Source organism: Oryctolagus cuniculus, chromosome 1, assembly GCF_051225735.1.
Source record: "Oryctolagus cuniculus isolate XC-2025 breed Fujian yellow rabbit chromosome 1, ASM5122573v1, whole genome shotgun sequence".
Lineage (NCBI taxonomy): Eukaryota > Metazoa > Chordata > Mammalia > Lagomorpha > Leporidae > Oryctolagus > Oryctolagus cuniculus.
In genome coordinates this window covers 71,395,301-71,413,756 of record NC_142867.1, presented here as the reverse complement: position 1 = coordinate 71,413,756, position 18,456 = coordinate 71,395,301, and the positions used below count along the sequence as shown (strand labels likewise).

General features: G+C 39.0%; 1 protein-coding gene across 1 annotated transcript in view; it reads left to right on the top strand.

The window, feature by feature from the left end:
• TENM4 (teneurin transmembrane protein 4) overlaps nt 1-18,456 on the top strand; it is a 1,939,017-nt gene that overhangs the window by 284,027 nt on the left and 1,636,534 nt on the right. Inside the window, exon 4 of the mRNA XM_089331772.1 lies at nt 118-175. The gene's annotated coding sequence lies outside the window, so the exon portion shown is untranslated. The remainder of the gene's footprint in view (nt 1-117; nt 176-18,456) is intronic.

Genomic DNA, 18,456 nt, shown 5'->3' with positions numbered 1-18,456 from the left:
AATTTGGGAACTGGTAGTACTAAGACATAAGTCAATGATTAAAAAATGCTTAGAATTGCTCTGAAATGCAGTCCTTAGAGGCAAATAAGTAACAACCATTCATCATTTTCTTGCCAGAAGCTCTTTATCTGAAGAAGTGAAGAGATGGTTGGAATACGCGATCTTTCAACAAAAGGTAAGGTCAATATTACAAGAGAAAGTGCATTGGAATCTGAATTTTTGGTCATTTTTTTTTTTTTTGCCTTTTGGTTTATCTCTCCACCTTTTATTAGAAAAGGCTATAATAGGCTTTTGACAAAGCATTGAGGCTCTGTTATATTCTCATATTTTAAAAGACAAATGTCAAAAGAAGAAAATGGAATGTAGAATATCTTTGGGCAACAGAACTGATCACTGAATGTGATAGTATTTGAGCTGAATTGTGACAGGCCTCTGAGGGAAACTTGTGACATATTCAGTCACAGGAAGAGTCTGTTGTCTGACTTGGTGGGTGATGTTCAAAGGACCCCAGTCTGAATCCTGAAGGGCTCGGTGACTTGTGTTTAAAGTGGAGAACTGGTAAGTATGAGCCCCAGTGAGTGAGGGCATGCCTAGCTCTGATTCTAGAGACAAAAATAGAGCAAAAGAGAGAAAAGATCTCTCGCACATGGTGTGAACAACAGGTGCATACAGGGAGAGTCCCAGGGGACAGATTTTCTAAGCACATCCAAGATTTTTGTACCAACTGTAGCAGAGAATCCTGATCCCAAACCCATTTTCCTGGGAGGCCTGAAGCTACAAACTCATTCTCTTTAGTGATTTTGATGTCATCATCTGTCATATGGGATGGTGATTATGGCATCCATCTCCCTGTCTGGGTATTGGAAGAAGGAGGTCAGACACAGCTATTGCTCCTCTCCATGACCCACTTGGTCATAGTGAATGACCTGAGCAATTATCTCCATTTGAAGATGTGCATTTCAATTGGAAATACTACTTCAAAAATACTATAGGTTGATATTCAGTATAGAGAGGTAGTAAAGAGTGTTTGATCATAAAATGTCATTTTCTTTCTTTTCATACATTCTTTTCTGAAATGCCATATGTACCATCAGTTCAAAGTGATATTTGGTATAATTATATGATTTTAGAGTTGCTTCTTCTTGAGGTTGTATGAATGCCAAAATTGGTTTTTCAGGGGCAGGTTTTGGATCTTTTTACTCATCAGCAGCTTTCATCCAGAAAACAAATCCATTCAAGAGAGACTGGCTCTGCCACCAATGAGCTACTCTATATGGCATAGGAAATATCCATATCCATAATTCCCAAGTATATTTAGAGATATTCATTATAACTGACTTCATGCCTAACCTCAAAAAGGGTGCAGAAAATAGTTCTATTTAGCTTCTGTGTGTTCTGATCCTCAGTCCCCAAATGAAATTATCCTGCTTGCCCTGATTTGTCATTTTTTTTTTTTTTGCCTTTTGGTTTATCTCTCCACCTTTTATTAGAAAAGGCTATAATAGGCTTTTGACAAAGCATTGAGGTTCTGTTATATATAACTAATATATATATGCATATATATAACTAATATACAGAGTACAAGAACTGTAATGTATATGAGTGCATTTGACATTTTCAAATGTGATTATCATTTATAGCTCTTGTCTGTACTCCTGAGGAACAGTGGTTTTCTACTTACTTGTTGATTTGTTTATTTAGTTGAAGGTTAAGCCTGTGATTATAAGTAAATTAAAAGTATGTCATTGCAAAAAATAAAAGAAAAACAAGAAAGGAAGGAAGAGGACAGGTGGGAGCAAGGGAGGGTCGGGTCTGAAGTATCATTATGTTCTTAACACTAAGTATGGACTACATGGAATTTGTTACCTTTATGTAAACATTTTTTTTAAAAAAGAAACTGGGTATTTCCAAGCCATCCTTGTAGGTGACGAGTATTTCATAAAATTCCCCCAGGTTGAATTTGCATTGCTTCTATAGATAATGGGAAAGGCTATAGGTATCTGGAGAGTTATTTTAAGCCTGGAGTAGAGCTCAAGCAATAGGTTCTAGCATCATGAAAGGGGGTAATGAATATGGAATGAGAAAGATTCCAGACACAGTGCAGAGGGTGCAGAGTGTACAAGTCACTTTCTTGATAATGTGACAGAAGCCAAGGTACCTTAGGCATATAAGATTCTCTAGGTGGACATAAGTAGAAGAAAATCAAAGCAGTGTTATGGACTCTTTATGGTGTGATTTAATGCTTGTTTATGAAACACTAAAAGTAAGCATATTTCTTAGGTTCAAAAAGAGGGATAGTAGTTGAGAAATGCTGGAGTGAGCTCTCCTCAAGTTTCTGCCTACAACTCTTTGTACTTGGCTTCAAACATTCAAATTCAGGAACTATGTGACCTCTCTTCATCTGTGATCCTAAAAATTTGGTGTGAATTAGAACACACAGAGTGCCTGATGAAACATAGGTTCAGATCTTTACCTGACAGAAGTCAAAATTGAGTTTTTCTGAGGTAGATTCTTTGTATTTCCCCAGGAGGTGCCGATGTTAGACCCTGGTCTGGGAAACAAGTTCTCTAGTAGTCTTTCTCTATCCCTATAGGGGTAGTGGTGGGGTGAATTGAAAAATCATTCTGCTAATCACTTAATTGAAATAAATACCTGGAAGACCCAGATTCAAGGTTTCTATTTACATTTCCAAGCATGTGATTTCTAGTTGAAGACTTGAAGTGATTTCAGGAATGACAACTGAGGCTTGTAGAGATAAAGTGCATCACTCATGTTCGCTCTTAGCTTCAAAAACAGTATTCAAACACACATTTCTAGACATGAGACCCACAATATTTGTAAAACACCACTCCTCCTTGGGAGTTCTGAGGCAATTCCTCAGACTAATGTTATAACGAAAACAGTTACCTGCATCTCCATTCTGGTATAAACAGCAGGAGATGAAATTAAGTTTGGGGAAAGCTCATCACCCTGATCGTCAGTTAGAATATTGACAAATTTATTTCAGAAGCATAAAAACTGCCCAGGGCAGACTAATCTCTTCTACTTGTCTTTTTTTTTTTTTTTTTTTTTTTTTTTTTTTTTTTTTATTGGGGCCATCTGGTTGCATTCTGCCTTAGCAGGGGGTATGTGGATTCTTTGAGTTATCTTTCTTTATGGAAAACTATAACAGAAAGTTGATGAAGAAAGATAACATTTGCAAAATCTCTGAAGTCAGTCATATTCAGGTTTACAACCTTGTATCTGTCAGTCTATTTGTGACCATATAAAATACTATTCTTTTCACATGTTGATACTAAAATAAGCAAATAACAAAACCCAAAATATGAGTGGGAACAAGTCTATTTCTTGTGGTGTTCCTTAAAGTTCGTCTCTCTCCATGCTTCTCTATTGATCCTCATCTCCTGAAAGTTACTTTTATCTCCAAGGATTCTTTGCCTATGATTTCATACTTAGGGGAATTCTGGTGGCAACTGTTATAATAATACTTATTGCACTTCTACCTCTTTATACCTAGAAAGGCAGTGAGGTATAGTGAAGGGGCCAAACTTTGAAAACTTTGGTCTTTTTTATTTTATTTTTTATTTGACAGGTAGAGTTGTAGACAGTGAGAAAGAGAGACAGAGAGAAAGGTCTTCCTTCTGTTGGTTCACCCCCTAAATGGCCGCTATGGCCAGAGCTACGCTGATCCGAAGCCAGGAGCTTCTTACTGGTCTCACACGCAGGTGCAGGCACCCAAGCACTTGGACCATCCTCCTCTGCCCTCCCGGGCCACAGCAGAGAACTGGATTGGAAGAAGAGCAACCGGGACTGGAACCCGGCGCCCATATGGGATGCCAGCGCCGCAGGTAGAGGATTAACCAAGTGAGCCACGGCACCAGCCCAAATTTGGTCTTGAGACAGGGTCTTCTGCTAATTATTTCCTGTTTTCACTAACATACCTTTATCTTTAATTGATCTGACACCATTCAAAATGGAAAGGAAAACTTTGTACCCATATAAACTGATCTATAAATTCTAAGTATTGTTAAAAATGGAAGGCATCATTCTTAGTTGTCAATAATAACTAAATAACATACTTCTATCATTCACTATTCTCTGCCTCCCATCTGGACAACTTTTTAATTAATTACCAATGCATTTCTGGCTCCTGCCCAATAGCAGTTAATACTTTCTAGTGCAGGGAGTCATTGAGCACGCACGGACAAGACATCAGCATGAGTGTGACACAGACCTCTTACAATGAGATCGAGGTGGAGGGAAAAAACCTTTAAGTCCTTTCTGCTGACCTGAATTGAAAGAAAATAGGGGTGGATTTTAGAAACTCCATAAGTATCAACTTGGAGCTGCATACTTCAGTGCACCATAATTAACCAAGGTGTGCATAAACTTGGCCAATAAATCAGCTTCTCCATTCATTCCATGCAAACCACCAGAGAAAGGCATGGAAGCTTCATGTGCACAATTGATCTGAATATAACAACCGCCTTGCAAATTATACTTTGTTATATTTTCTTCCATTGTCAATGCAAGAGATTGATTTGGTAAGGTTAAATAAGCCACTCAGAATCACATAGAAAATGAGTAGCCAAGTCATACTTTGCTCACATCTTTCGGATTCCACTGGGTGGGAAAGCTTTGCAGCAGAACCAGTGGGTGTATGTATATCTAAAGGAGCAAACTGTGTGGGTTTCATTCCCCAATTTGCAACTTAGTGTGCTTCAGTGTGTTATTCAATGTATCTATGCTTCAGTTCCTTGGTTGCAAAAAGGGGTGCTTCTATTTACAAGGGTCATAAAAAGATGATACTATGTAGAATCTGAAAAATGCCCAAGTACAAGCAAAACCTCAATTCTAACTAGCTGCTATTTACTATATATATTAGTGTTGTTTCCATATACCTGAGTTCCTATAAATTTATCCATTTATTCAAAAATCCTTGACAGAGCAACTTTTGTTTGGTCAGGTACTATCCTAGGAACAGGGTCTCTTTCTTAAATGAGGATGTGGTAAAGATAGAGTTTTACTTTATTGAAAAAAAAAGATTATTTATTTGAAAGAGTTACACAGAGAGAGGAGAGGCAGAAAAAGAGAGAGACGTCTTCCATCCAGTGGTTCACTCCCCAATTGTCCACAACAGCCGGAGCTGCGCCTAGTTGAAGCCAGGAGCCAGGAGTCTCCTCCGGGTCTCCCATGTGGATGAAGGGGTCCAAGGACTTGGGCCATCTTGTACTGCTTTCCCAGGCCATAGCAGAGAGCTGGATGGGAAGTGGAGCAGCAGGGAATCAAGCCAGCACCCATATGGGATGCCGGTGCTTCAGGACAGGGCATTAACCCACTGCACCACAGTCTAGCCTGGAGTTTTACTTTTGGTAAGTTCAGAGACTTATGAGAACTCAGATCATATTACTTTAATTCATTTCCCCCAGCAAACACATGCCCATAGAACACTGGAGAAGAAGAGGAAGAGACTAAATAAAACTGGAATTTGTCAAGCACTCACAGATTTGGTGGTTGGAACTTGAAGTATTTGGTCAATGCAACATGAGCATTGAGACTGGATACTATAGAGAGACAAACAACATAAATGAAGCTATAAAGACTTAATGGTATACAGCATGTTTAGTGAATATACCAAAAAAATAGAAATGAAAGTAGAAACATGAATTGGGGAACATTATAATCCAAGTTCAGGAATTTGGGATTAATTCCTAAAAACAATAGGAAAAAACTGAATGGTTCGTTAAGCAGGCAAGTGCCATTACCACATTTCTGTTTGCCATTTTCATTTTTCTTTCTCATTTGCTCTTTCCACTGCATCTCTTTCCATTAAAAACAAAATCAGCTTATTCATTCCTTAGACAATGACTCAGGTAACAACACAAGGAATAAATGTTGCCACAGTATCAAGGGAGCAATTAAAGTGGGAAAACTATCAGCGGGGATTTGTAATTTTTTTATTATTTCATTTTTAATTTTTGATTTATATGTAATTATTGTGCACCTATAAGGGGGTACAGTGAAATATTTCAACAGATGAATACATCAACTGATCAAGTCAAGCAAGCAGCTTCCCTACTGCCTACCTTTTCTCCATGTTAACCAGCTCCTGTCTTCCAGTTCTTTTATACTTTACATTATTACGATCTATAGTTAGTCCACTGTGCTGTGTAACACTGGAATCTCTTGATTTTGTTTGTTACCCTTTATGTAATCTTAGTCTATTCCTCCTACCAGTCTCTACTAATCACTACTCCAAACTCAGGTTCACTATTTTTTAATAACTTTCACATATTACAAAGAACATGGAGAATTTATATCCTCATGTCTGACTTACACCTATTTTAATTAACATAATAACCACCACCCATTTTGCTACAAATGTCAAGATTTCAGTATTTTACATGGCTAAATAATATATATCTTTGCAATCCATTTGCCCATGGATATATAGGTTGATGCCATATCCTGGCTATTGTGAACAATGCTGCACTAAACATGGGAGTGCAAGTAACTCTTCATATGCTGATTTCATTTCTTTCATATGTGTAACCAGAGTGAGATAGCTGAGGCATGCGGTATGTCTATTTTTAGGTTTCTGAGAAACCTCCATACTGCTCATCATATTGGCTGTACTAATTGGTGCGTTTGCACCAACAGCATGTGTTTTCTTTTCTCCACATCATTGCCAATATTTGTTACTTTTTATCTTTTTGATAATGGCTATTCTAATTGGTTTGTGAATATATATTACTGTGCTTTGAATTGCATTTCTCTTATAGCTAATTATATTGAGAATGTTTTCATGTATTTGTTGGTCATTTATATTTTTTTTTGAGAAATATCTATCCAAATCTTTTTTTCATTTCTTAACTGGATTGTTTCTTTTATTATTGTTGCAGTTTTGTGTCCCTTATAAATACAGAATATTAATCCTTCATCAGGCATGTAGTTTGCAAATACTTTCTTCCACTCTGATTCTCTCTACTCTGCTGATTGTTTCCTTTGCTCTGCAGAAGATTCTTAAGTTGACTTCATCCTTTTTGGCCTGGTTTTACTTTTTTACATATATTTTGAGAGTCTTAACTAAAAAGTCATGGTTATTAAAATATACTAAAATGTTTTTCTATATTTTTCCAAGATTTATTTTATTTGTATGAAAGGCAGGATGACAGAGAAAGATGGAGATACAGAGCGATCTTCCATTGACTAGATCATTCCCTAAACGGCCACAACAGTCAGGACTGGGCCAGCCCAAAGTCAAGAAAAAGGAACTCCATCCAAATCTCTCACATGGATTGCAGGGGTCAAAGTACTTGAGTCACTTTCTACTGTTTTCCCAGGAGCTTTAGCAGGGAGCTGGATCAAAAATGGAGCAACTAGATTTTAACTGAACCAATGCTCTGATATGGGATGCTAGCATTGCTCAGATATGGGGTGACAGCACTGCAGTGGCAGCTTAACTTTCTGAGTCACAACACTGACCCCTCTATATTTTCTTATACTAGTTTCATATCTTGCATTTGATGACTTTCACCCATTTGGAGTTGACTTTTGCATAAGGTAAGAAGTATGTGCTCTAGTTTCAATCATCTGTGTGTGTATATCCAGTTTCTCCAACACCATTTCTATTTTCTTCAGTGTGTATTTTTGGTACTTGTGTCTAGAATCAGTTGGCTGCAGATGCTTAATTTCTGGGGTCTCTATTCTTTTGCATTAGCCTCTTTTTGTCCCAGTACAATGTTATTTTGGATACTATAGCTCTGTAATATGTCTTCAAATCAGGTATTCTGTTACCTCCATCTTTGTTCTTTTTTCTTAAAATGGCTGGCTATTCAGACTTTCATGCTTTCATATGAATTTGAGCATTGCTTCCTCTCATTGATATTTTGATGAAGAGTCCTTTGAATCTATGAATTGCTTTTGGGTTGAATGTATATTTTAACAACATGAATTCTTCCAATCTATGAACTTTGTAGGTCTTTCTAGTTTTTGTTTTGTGTGTGTTATTGTGTTCTTCAATTTCCTTAATCAATGATGTGTAATTGCCACTGAAGAGCTCTTTCATATTCTTTGTTAAATTTATTCCTATGTATTTTATTATTTTTGTAGCTGTTGTGAATGAGACTGCTTTAATGATTTTTTCTGTCAGTTCATTGTTGATGCTATGGATTTTGTACGTCAATTTTTTTTTACCCTGCACATTTGATGAATTTGTTTATCATATATAATGGTCTTTTGATAGTCTTTGGGTTGTGTTGTATGTAGATTGTTATCTGAAAGCAGGGGTAATTTTACTTCCTCTGTTCTTATTTATATATCTTTTATTTCTTTTCTAATTGGTCTAACATAATATTGGATAAAATGGTGGGAATGGAACCCTTGTCTTGGTTCAGATCTTGAGAAAATTCTTTTACCTTTTCTCCATTCCCCATGTTCAATGTAGTTTTTTCATATATATGGCTTTTATTATGAGGTACAAACTACCTATACCTGAATTGTTCAGTGTGTTAATCACAGGACATTGGACTTCATCAAAGGTTTTTTCTGTGTACATTGAGATGATTGCATATTTTAGCCCTTATTTTGTTGATATAATGTATTATATTGATTGATTTAGGGAGCTTGAAATATTGTGGTGAATGATTTTTTGAACATTTATTTATTTACTTGAAAGTCATAGTTATACAGAGAGAGAAAGGTCTTCCATCTGCTGGTTCACTCCCCAGTTGGCTTCAACAGCCAGAGCAGCACCGATCCGAAGCCAGGAGCTTCTTCTGGGTCTCCCACTGGGGAGCAGGGGCCCAAGGACTTGGGCCATCTTCTACTGCTTTCCCAAGCCATAGCAGAGAGCTGGATTGGAAGTGAAGCAGCCAGGACTCGAACTGGTGCCCATTTGAGATGCCAGCACTGCAGGAAGCAGCTTCACCCACTATGCCATAGCACCGGCCCCAAATTTTTTTTTTTTCTTAATGTGGTATTGGTTTAAATTTGCTAGTATTTTTTTTTTTTGAGAATTTTTGCATCTACCATTGTCAACAATATTTATCTACAGTTTTATTTGTGTTTTCATGTCCTTGTCTGATTTTGGTATCTGGGTAATCTTGAGTATAAGAACAGGTATTGAAGTCAAATTCACAATGGGAAAATAGTAGGAAATAAGGTCAAAGAGGTTGACCAGGAGTGAGGTGGCAGAGAGCTGATTATCTGGAGCCCTAGAAGTGGTTGTGAGAAACTTAGCTTTTACTCTGAATGGAAGTGGAAATCTTTGGAAGAATGACTCAAAGAGTTAAAGAAAAAAAAAAAAACATACCGCAAAAACTGATTTTTTGGCAATGATTATAGGTTCCAGAAACAGCTATAACTTCCTTGATCAATAAGTGACAGTTCTATAGCCTTAGAATCACCAAAACAATTTTTTTTACTGTTCAAACAACCAAAAACAATGTTAGCTCAGTGACAATCTTTCTCAAACCTCTCATTTCTGAAAGTCAACCAACTGGGAAGAGTCTTAGCCCACTGAACACATTTCTGAGAACCAACAAATCAAGTTGCAGCCACCCATTGTGGCAACGCTTGTCCCACTTAGATCCACACTTTCAGGTCTCTGAAAAGCCTGCCAGTCACTGAACTTGGCACTTTCACACTATGCTCAGAAAGACTGTGCCTGATCAGCAAGATCTACCCCACCTAAGAAAGCAGTGAATTCAGCTTTGTAACATGTCTTGTTAGTTACTTCAGATATTGCATGGTAATCTTGTTCTTTAACATTCATGAGGGCAGGAATGTGACAAGTCTGATATCCAAACTCTCTCCATTATTTATATCCAGGCATAAAAGAGGAGATGCTACTTGGTATCTGAGAAGATCTTGTCAATATGGGGTCATAACTAGACAAAAGAGGTATTACTAAGGGGCAGTATTCAAAAGAAAATTTATCAAATATTTAGGTGGTGGATTTTTAATTAATTTTAGGAGCCATAGGAAAGAAAATGAAAAATAACTCCAAGGTTTTCACACCTGTACTATGTGAAGCAACAACTGAAATAGAGAACGTAGGCAACGAAGTAAGTGTGAAAAGTAAAGATAACATTTTGGACAAGGCGTATTTAATATATTTGTAAAATTTTCAGGATATCTAATAAGCTCTTCTAAAAATGCAAAGCCTTTCACCTCAGACACACCTTGAACACATAGGTCAGGTCACTGAGCAAACATTTGCAAAAATGAAGGAAAGAGCAAGTGAATGTTTGAAAAGATACATGAATAAATTACTGTTTTTTGAAAGACTGTGTAAATGAACAGATAAACACTTGAAAGTGCAAATGAACAAGTAATTGCTCTCCCCACCAAAAATCCTCAAGCAGATTTTAGGGTTGGTTTGTATATTTGCAAAAAAGCATGTATCAGCAGGACAGCCTCACTGGAAATGAAAAACTGTAAGCCCAGTAAAACATGATTCTACCCTTTGTTAGACTTCATGGTTTTGTCTGGACATGCCATCACATAACAAGCGGTACTTCTGGGCATGTTAGTCAGAATTGACCTGGACAAAGGACATCAGAAGTACTCAGAGCCTTTTTCATCTTGATCAATCATACTCAGCCAGGAAGAAGGATCAGAAATGAATTTGAGGGGCTGACGTTGTGGTGCATTAAGCCACTGCCCGCGGCACTGGAGGAGCTCAGGTTTGAGACCAGACTGCTCTGTTTCTGATCCAGTTGCCTGCTAATGCTCTTCGGAAAGCAACAGAAAAAAAAAAAAGGAGGGGGGGGGGTTGATATATTCAGAAGTGGACTCTGAAGCTTTTAATGACTGAACTGGTCATCAGCCATTCATACTACCTGCCAATGAATGTGTACTGGGGACTAAATATTCTCAACTAGGGGACAGAAGATACCAGGTTTCACAGAGCTACAATACTCTCATGAGAAAATGGAATGACTTTTATTGCTCATCCTTAAAATAAGACAAATTAAGTAGTTATATCAGGAACAACTGAGGATTTTGCAAAAATTGTACAGGAACATTGATTCATCCTTTGCTTACTCAATCCTTCAGCAAGTTTTTATTGAGAACTATGGGTCTCAGCACTCTGCTAAGTATAGAGAATACAGAGGTAAACAAAATTTAACATGGTTCCTCTCCTGATAAGACATAGATTCATGGTGATCCAAGCAATTCCCTATGTTTAAAGTAATTGAATGAATCCCATTCTTTATCCATGTTTTATTTATCATTGACAACTCATCTAATTTACTGCTTTTTTACTCGGTATATTTTACTCACTCTGTTAATCTCATAGTATCTGTAGCTTAAACACTTGGGTCCCAGTAGGCAGCAGGTAATGGCCTAAGTACTTGGGTCTCTGCCATGCATGTTGGGGACATGAATTGAATTCTAGGATCCTGGCTTCATTCACTTTTTTAAATATTTTTTATTTATTTTATTTTATTATTTTTTTTTTGACAGGCAGAGTGGACAGAGAGAGAGACAGAGAGAAAGGTCTTCCTTTGCCGTTGGTTCACCCTCTAATGGCTGCCGTGGCCGGCGCGCTGCGGCCAGCGCAATGCGCTGATCCGATGGCAGGAGCCAGGAGCCAGGTGCTTTTCCTGGTCTCCCATGGGGTGCAGGGCCCAAGAACCTGGGCCATCCTCCACTGCACTTCCTGGCCACAGCAGAGAGCTGGCTTGGAAGAGGGGCATCCGGGACAGAATCCGGCGCCCCAACCGGGACTAGAACCCGGTGTGCCGGTGCCGCTAGGCGGAGGATTAGCCTAGTGAGCCGCGGTGTCGGCCTTTAAATATTTTTTATTTGAAAGAGTTGCAGAGAGAGGAAGACAAAGAAAGAGAGGTCTTCCATTCACTGGTTCACTCCCCAAATGGCTGCAACAGCTAGAGCTGATCTAATCTATAGCCATGAGCCAGGAGTTTCTTCTGGGTCTTCCACATGGGTGCAGGGACCCAGGGACTTGGGCCATCTCCCACTGCATTCCCAGGCCACAACAGAGAGCTGGATCAGAAGTTGAGCAACCAGGACTCAAACAGGCACCCATATGGGATGCCAGCACTACAAGGCCAGGGCTTTAACCCACTGTGCCACGGCACTGGCCCCCCTGGCTTCATTCTTACCCAGCCCTGGCTCAGTGAACATTTGTGGAGTGAACCATCATATAGGAGATCTCTATCCAAATGGCTCTGTCTGTAACTCTCTGTTTCTCAGGCTTTTAAATAAAAGGTTAATAATTTTTTGAACTTGGGTAGCCTGCTTATATATGTATGAGTATATATGTGTGTGGGGACAGGTGTGAGATGGGACTAAGATACAAAAATAGTCCAACTTCTATGAAGTATTTGGAGCACCTATATTATACATATGACTCATAGTGACAGGTATTGCCAAATGTTTAGAAGCTTGAGTTTCATATTACAACAACATGAGTTACAAACCTGGCTCCTCAATTAGTTATAGAACTGAGTGATTCACGTATCAGAAATAAACAATTTTTTAGGTTGGTTCCAGGTCTTAGCTATTGTGAATTGAGCTGCAATAAACATTAGGGTGCAGACCTCTTTTTTGTTTGCCAATTTAAATTCCTTTGGGTAAATTCCAAGGAGTGGGATGGCTGGGTCGAACGGTAGGGTTATCTTCAGGTTTCTGAGGAATCTCCAGACTGACTTCCATAGTGGCTTGACCAGTTTGCATTCCCACCAACAGTGGGTTAGTGTCCCTTTTTCCCCACATCCTCGCCAGCATCTAAGACCTGGAACCAACCTAAATGCCCATCAACGATAGACTGGATAAAGAAATTATGGGATATGTACTCTTTAGAATACTATACCGCAGTAAGAAACAACGAAATCCAGTCATTTGCAACAAAATGGAGGAATCTGGAACACATCATGCTGAGTGAAATAAGCCAGTCCCAAAGGGACAAATACCATATGTTCTCCCTGATCGGTGACGACTGACTGAACACCAAGAGGGAAACCTGTTGGAGTGAGGTGGACACTATGGGAAACGGTGGCTTGATCAGCATAGCCCTGACTGTTAATGAACAACTTAATACATTATCCCTCTTAGTAGTTTTCTTATCTGTTCTACTTAATATGACTGGTTTAGATCTGTAATTGATGCACAGTTATTCTTAAGTGTTGAAAATTAACTGAAATGTGATCCCTGTTGAACATGGTGGTGGGAATGGGAGAGGGAAGAGATGTATAATTTGGGACATGCTCAGGCTGACTTGCCCCAAGTGGTGGAGTTGGAAGCATACCAGGGAATTCCAATTCAATCCCATCGAGGTGGCATGTACCAATGTACCAATGTACCAATGCCATCTCACTGTTCCAGGTGATCAGTTTCAGTTCACAGTTGGTCATGGTGGAGGGACTGGGAGTCAAAGGGAGCACATAGACAAGTCTAGTACCTGCTAACGCTAACCGATGGAGTAAATAAAGGGGAGAGTGATCCAACATGGGAAGTGAGATACTCAGCAGACTCATAGAATGGCAGATGTCCTAAATAGCACTCTGGCCTCAGAATCAGCCCTAAAGGCATTCGGAGCTGGCTGAAAAGCTCATGAGAGTATTTCAGGCATGGAAAGCCAAGACACTCTGGCAAAAGATCTCTGCAAGTGAGATCCCAGTGGAAAGAACAGGTCATCAAAGAAGGAGGTACCTTTCTCTGAAGGGAGGAGAGAACCTCCACTTTGACTAGGACCTTGTCTAAACAAGATAAGAGTCGGAGAACTCAGAGGGCTTCCATAGCCTTGGAAACTCATGACTGGAGCATAGGGAGATTACTGATGCCATAGACAGGAGTGTCAATTGGTAAAGTCAACAACAGGAGTCACTATGCACTTACTCCTCATGTAGGATCTCTGTCCGTAATGTGCTGTACATTGAGATTTAATGCTATAACGAGTACTCAAACAATATATTTCACTTTGTGTTTCTATGGGGGTGCAAACTGTTGAAATCCTTACTTAATGCATAGTAAACTGATCCTCTGTAAAAAAAAAAAAAAAGAAATTATCAATTCCCAACTTGACTCTCACTGGGATTAAACATGACAATAGGTCTGATCTGATTTCATCATCATTTAAAAAAAATCATCTATTATTTTTCACTTTATGTTTCTGTGTGAGAGCAAACTGTTGAAATCCATACTTGATGTATACTAAGCTGATCTTCTGTATATTAAGATAATCAAAAATGAATCTTGATGTGAATGGAAGGGGAGAGGGAGTGGGAAAGGGGAGGGTTGTGGGTGGGAGGGACGGTATGGGGGGGAAGCCATTGTAATCCATAAGTCGTTTTGGAAATTTATATGCATTAAATAAAAGTTTAAAAAAAAAAGAAATAAACTATTTTTTGTGTGCCAGTTCATAAGAAGCGCATTCACAAATTGTCTTACCTGGTCCTCCCAACAACATTAAAAGTAAGAATTCTTATGCTTTCGACAGGTAAAGAAGCTGAGATTCACAGAGATGTATACAAAGGACTCTTTGTTTATGACTGATAGATACAGGAAATGAACACTTTTTTTATTTTTTTAAGGAAAAGTAGCTGTTTATTTGAAAGCGAGTGACAGAGAAAGAGTTTCTATAAAGTGATTCACTCTCCAGATGCCTGAAATGGCTGGGGCTGGACCAGGCTGAAGTCAGTTGCACCACACTCCATCCAGAGATCCCACATGAGTAGCAGTGTCTCAAAGTATGTGGGGGCATCATCTGCTACTTCTCAGGGTGTGCATTAGCAGGAAGCTGGATTGGAAGCAGAGGAGCCAGGAAAGAAATTGGCTTTCCAGTATTGGTTGTGGCTTAACACTCTGTGCCACAACACCAGCCCCACAAACTCTGGATTCTAACTTCAAGTCCAGTTTTTCACTTCTCAGGTCATCTTTGTAATCTTTGGAACCATGTCTCCTTTGTAACTCTTGCCACAGTTTGCCCAGTGCCCTATGCTAGGTGGTGCCAGTCTTCCCAAAACAAAGACAGAGCTGCTTCCAAAAAAGGACAAACTCAGACCCTCCTTCAGGCTTGTTTCATCTTGCCCTTGTCTGAATTGCACAACTGCAAAGCTTTTCCTCCTTGTCAGCAGATATCTTGGAAACCTCACTTTCAGTGTGTTCTTCAATAGCAGCAGCAGTTATTCTTAATCATTATTTATCCTAATTTGATGCTTCAGTGAGATTATGCATTATGCTTGCCCTTCCTAATTTTTTTCTTCTTTTTAAACTATAAGTGAGAATCAATGTAAGGGATTGATGTCAAGCTTTAGGTGACTATTAACATGACTGGGGTTATCTAACCTTATTACGTTGATTGCAGTTTCTCATCTGTATCTTCCAGCAAACCCTCAAATTGATTTTAAAATGCTGCTATTGACCTAAAGATTCTTAACAACAGGAGGTTTAAATGCTTTTCATTGTTATGCTTCCTGCCACTAATACCAATTATTCTTGAAAGTTTGCATCAGAGCATTGAATTGCATTGTAGATTTTACTACAGGAAAAAGGGCTCCATGTCTGCTAGAGACTTGGATTGGGAGGGGAAGACGCTTGTCACCAGCCCCAACCTTCACCCTTGAAGACACCCTTCACCCACATTACTGCTGTTGAGCCCTCCAGTTTCTGCTTGAGTGATGTCTTAGAGATTCTGATCCAAAGAAGAGCAAGAGAACTCGGGATGAAGGCTTAAAAAGTTGAGTTTAAATACTTGCTCTGCCACCAACTGATTTTGTGGCTTTGAATATAGTATGTAATACTTGATGTCTCAGTATCTCCATCTACAAAACCACTTATTGAATTTTGTCCCAGGAAAGAAAATACTATTCTCAAATAGTATTTGAAAAGAATCGAAATTAAATACATCATTCACAATTTTGTGTGTGGTCACATGCTTCTGTGTGTATATGAATGGTTTTTGGAGCTACATCTCAAGACTGTTCTCTTATACCTCGTTCTGAAACAATATTTCCTCAAGGTCCTCTAAGAAGTAACTGTGCTTTTATTCTTTAACTCTTGAAATGCCTGGCTCATAGCAAGCCCTGATATAGGGCCTGTGACCTAGAAAAGTAATCCCCCCCCGGCTTCCTCTTGCTGTTGCCATGGCTGCCACTGCTTCTCCTTCTCCTCTGCTGCTCTTCCTTCTCTTTCTCCTCCTCTTCCTGTTCTTTTTCTTCTTCCTTTTTCTTTTAATTTCCTAATTGAAGCGCTTGTTTACAGTAACTAAAGCTCTTTGGTCAAAAGTGGAAGAAATCTAGCTTGAACAAAAAAAGATAATTAGGAGAATTAGAGTTACTAGGAATTAGAGAGTTAGTGGAAGAATTACTGGAATAGTGCAGATGTGCACAGAGCAGCCACACTGCAGGAACAGGAAGCAGGGCCTCTGCAAGCATCACAGGTTTCTCATTTCAGTTTATATCTTTTCTAAGCATGCATTCAGTTTTTTCCTTATGCAGCAGATTTACTTTGTTTACATGTTAGAAAATGTGTGTCCCTAAGTTTTGCACCATTCAAACTCATTCACCAAAGATATTCTGCCCTCTACTTACAAATCTTGGTACATTGTATGTTTGTCCCAAAGAGGATATGCAACCCATCCAGCCACCACTCAAGTGATGGCTGCTTCTGTGGTCAATGTTGGCATGTATGTTTGTGCATGGGGGAGGGTTTCTGATGAAACATGATGGAGCCAAAGCCCTGCAGAAGATACTGATTTAATTAATGGCTATCAAAGCTTTCGTACTGGCTTTCAAACTGCCCTCTTTAACTAACCCTGGTTTTCCACTGATGCAATTTTGTTTAGTTTTCCAATTATGGTGTACAGAGTATATGTCTAATTCCTCTTCAACACAATGAGCCTCTTAAAATCTTTCTTTTTAGGCTGACTTTTTCTAAGCACAATACTACCTGCATCATAATCATGCTACATAATTGAAGTTATCAGGTCATGAAATTTCACATTGGCTTTTTAAAACATGATTGTAGTATTGGGCACACTTGCCTGCCTTTCACAGCCCTCTGTTACAAGGCCCTCACAAGTGAGTATTGCTCTATTTCTCAGAGTTACTTACTGCCTGCCTGCTGTTAGAAACTGGCTAAGTTACACTGGGAGATTACAATCGCCAGCCTTCCAAACAAAGTGTGATCGTGGAAGAGGAGAGATAGCGTGGCACATGGCTAACTGATTTTGTGCAAGTTAAGTTAACCCCTCCATACCTAGTTGCCTCATCTTTGAAAAGAGAGAAGGAATAGGCATCTAATTAGATAAATAACCAGTCACATTTCTGTCAGGCATAGTGAGTGCTAAGCTCACTCTAGTCCTTCAAAATAGAGACTGTATGTTGTCAAAATTACTGAATTTTATTTAATTTTTTGACAGAGTTAGACAGTGAGAGAGAAAGAGAGACAGAGAGAAAGGTCTTCCTTTTCTGTTGGTTCACCACTAAACGGCCACTGTGGCCAGCGCTGCGCCGATCTGAAGCCAGGAGCCAGGTGCTTCCTCCTGGTCTCCCATGCGGATGCAGGGCCCAAGCACTTGGGCCATCCTCCACTGCATTCCCAGGCCACAGTAGAGAGCTGGACCGGAAGAGAAGCAACCGGGACAGGATCTGGGATGCTGGCGCCGCAGGCAGAGGATTAGCCAAGTGAGCTGCGGCGCTGGCCAAAATTACTGAATTTTAGAAATGAAGGACTCATCAACTACAGAGAAGAAACTGTTCTAGGCTTCAACCACAAGATTAGGATTCAAATTCCACTTCTGTTTCTTAGCAGTTTATCTGTGTGAACTGGAAAAAGGTAATTTATCACTGATTTCGTGTTCTTTTCTATAAAATAAATAGTATAAGCATACATTCTTTGCAAGGACAATTTTTTATGAAGCATCTCATACAGTGTCTGCTATGCAGCTGAAACATGACAAAGAACTGTAGTGTGGGTGTGGGCATGTGTTTATGCAGTATTTCCAAAGTCTTATTGTCCTCAGGAAAATAAAACTGGATAACCCTGACCCTGAAACAGCCCTACAGAGTTGTCTGAGTCAGAAAGATTCAACCAACACATGTTGTCATTCACACTTGACTTTCTAACATCTCTTCTGCAGTTCATATTAAAATAATTATTTTCTTTATCTATAATCGCATGATACGTGTTCCATGTCTATTCAAATCATCAGTGATAGTCTCTTCTTATAACTCAGTTTCAGTTAATGTGCAACATGAATAACTTTTATGAGGATTCTCTCTAGATGAACACACAGTAATGTTAAGTGCATGTTATAAGTATCTTTCCTACAAACCATACCAACCCAGAAGCCTGCCACCAAGTTTCTTGAAATTTTATTTAGTTATGTTTTTCTGATACAACGATCGATAGATGGCTAATTTTTTTTCAATTTATGTAGATTCATATAACTCATTTAACTACTGATTAATAATTTTTCAAGTATTG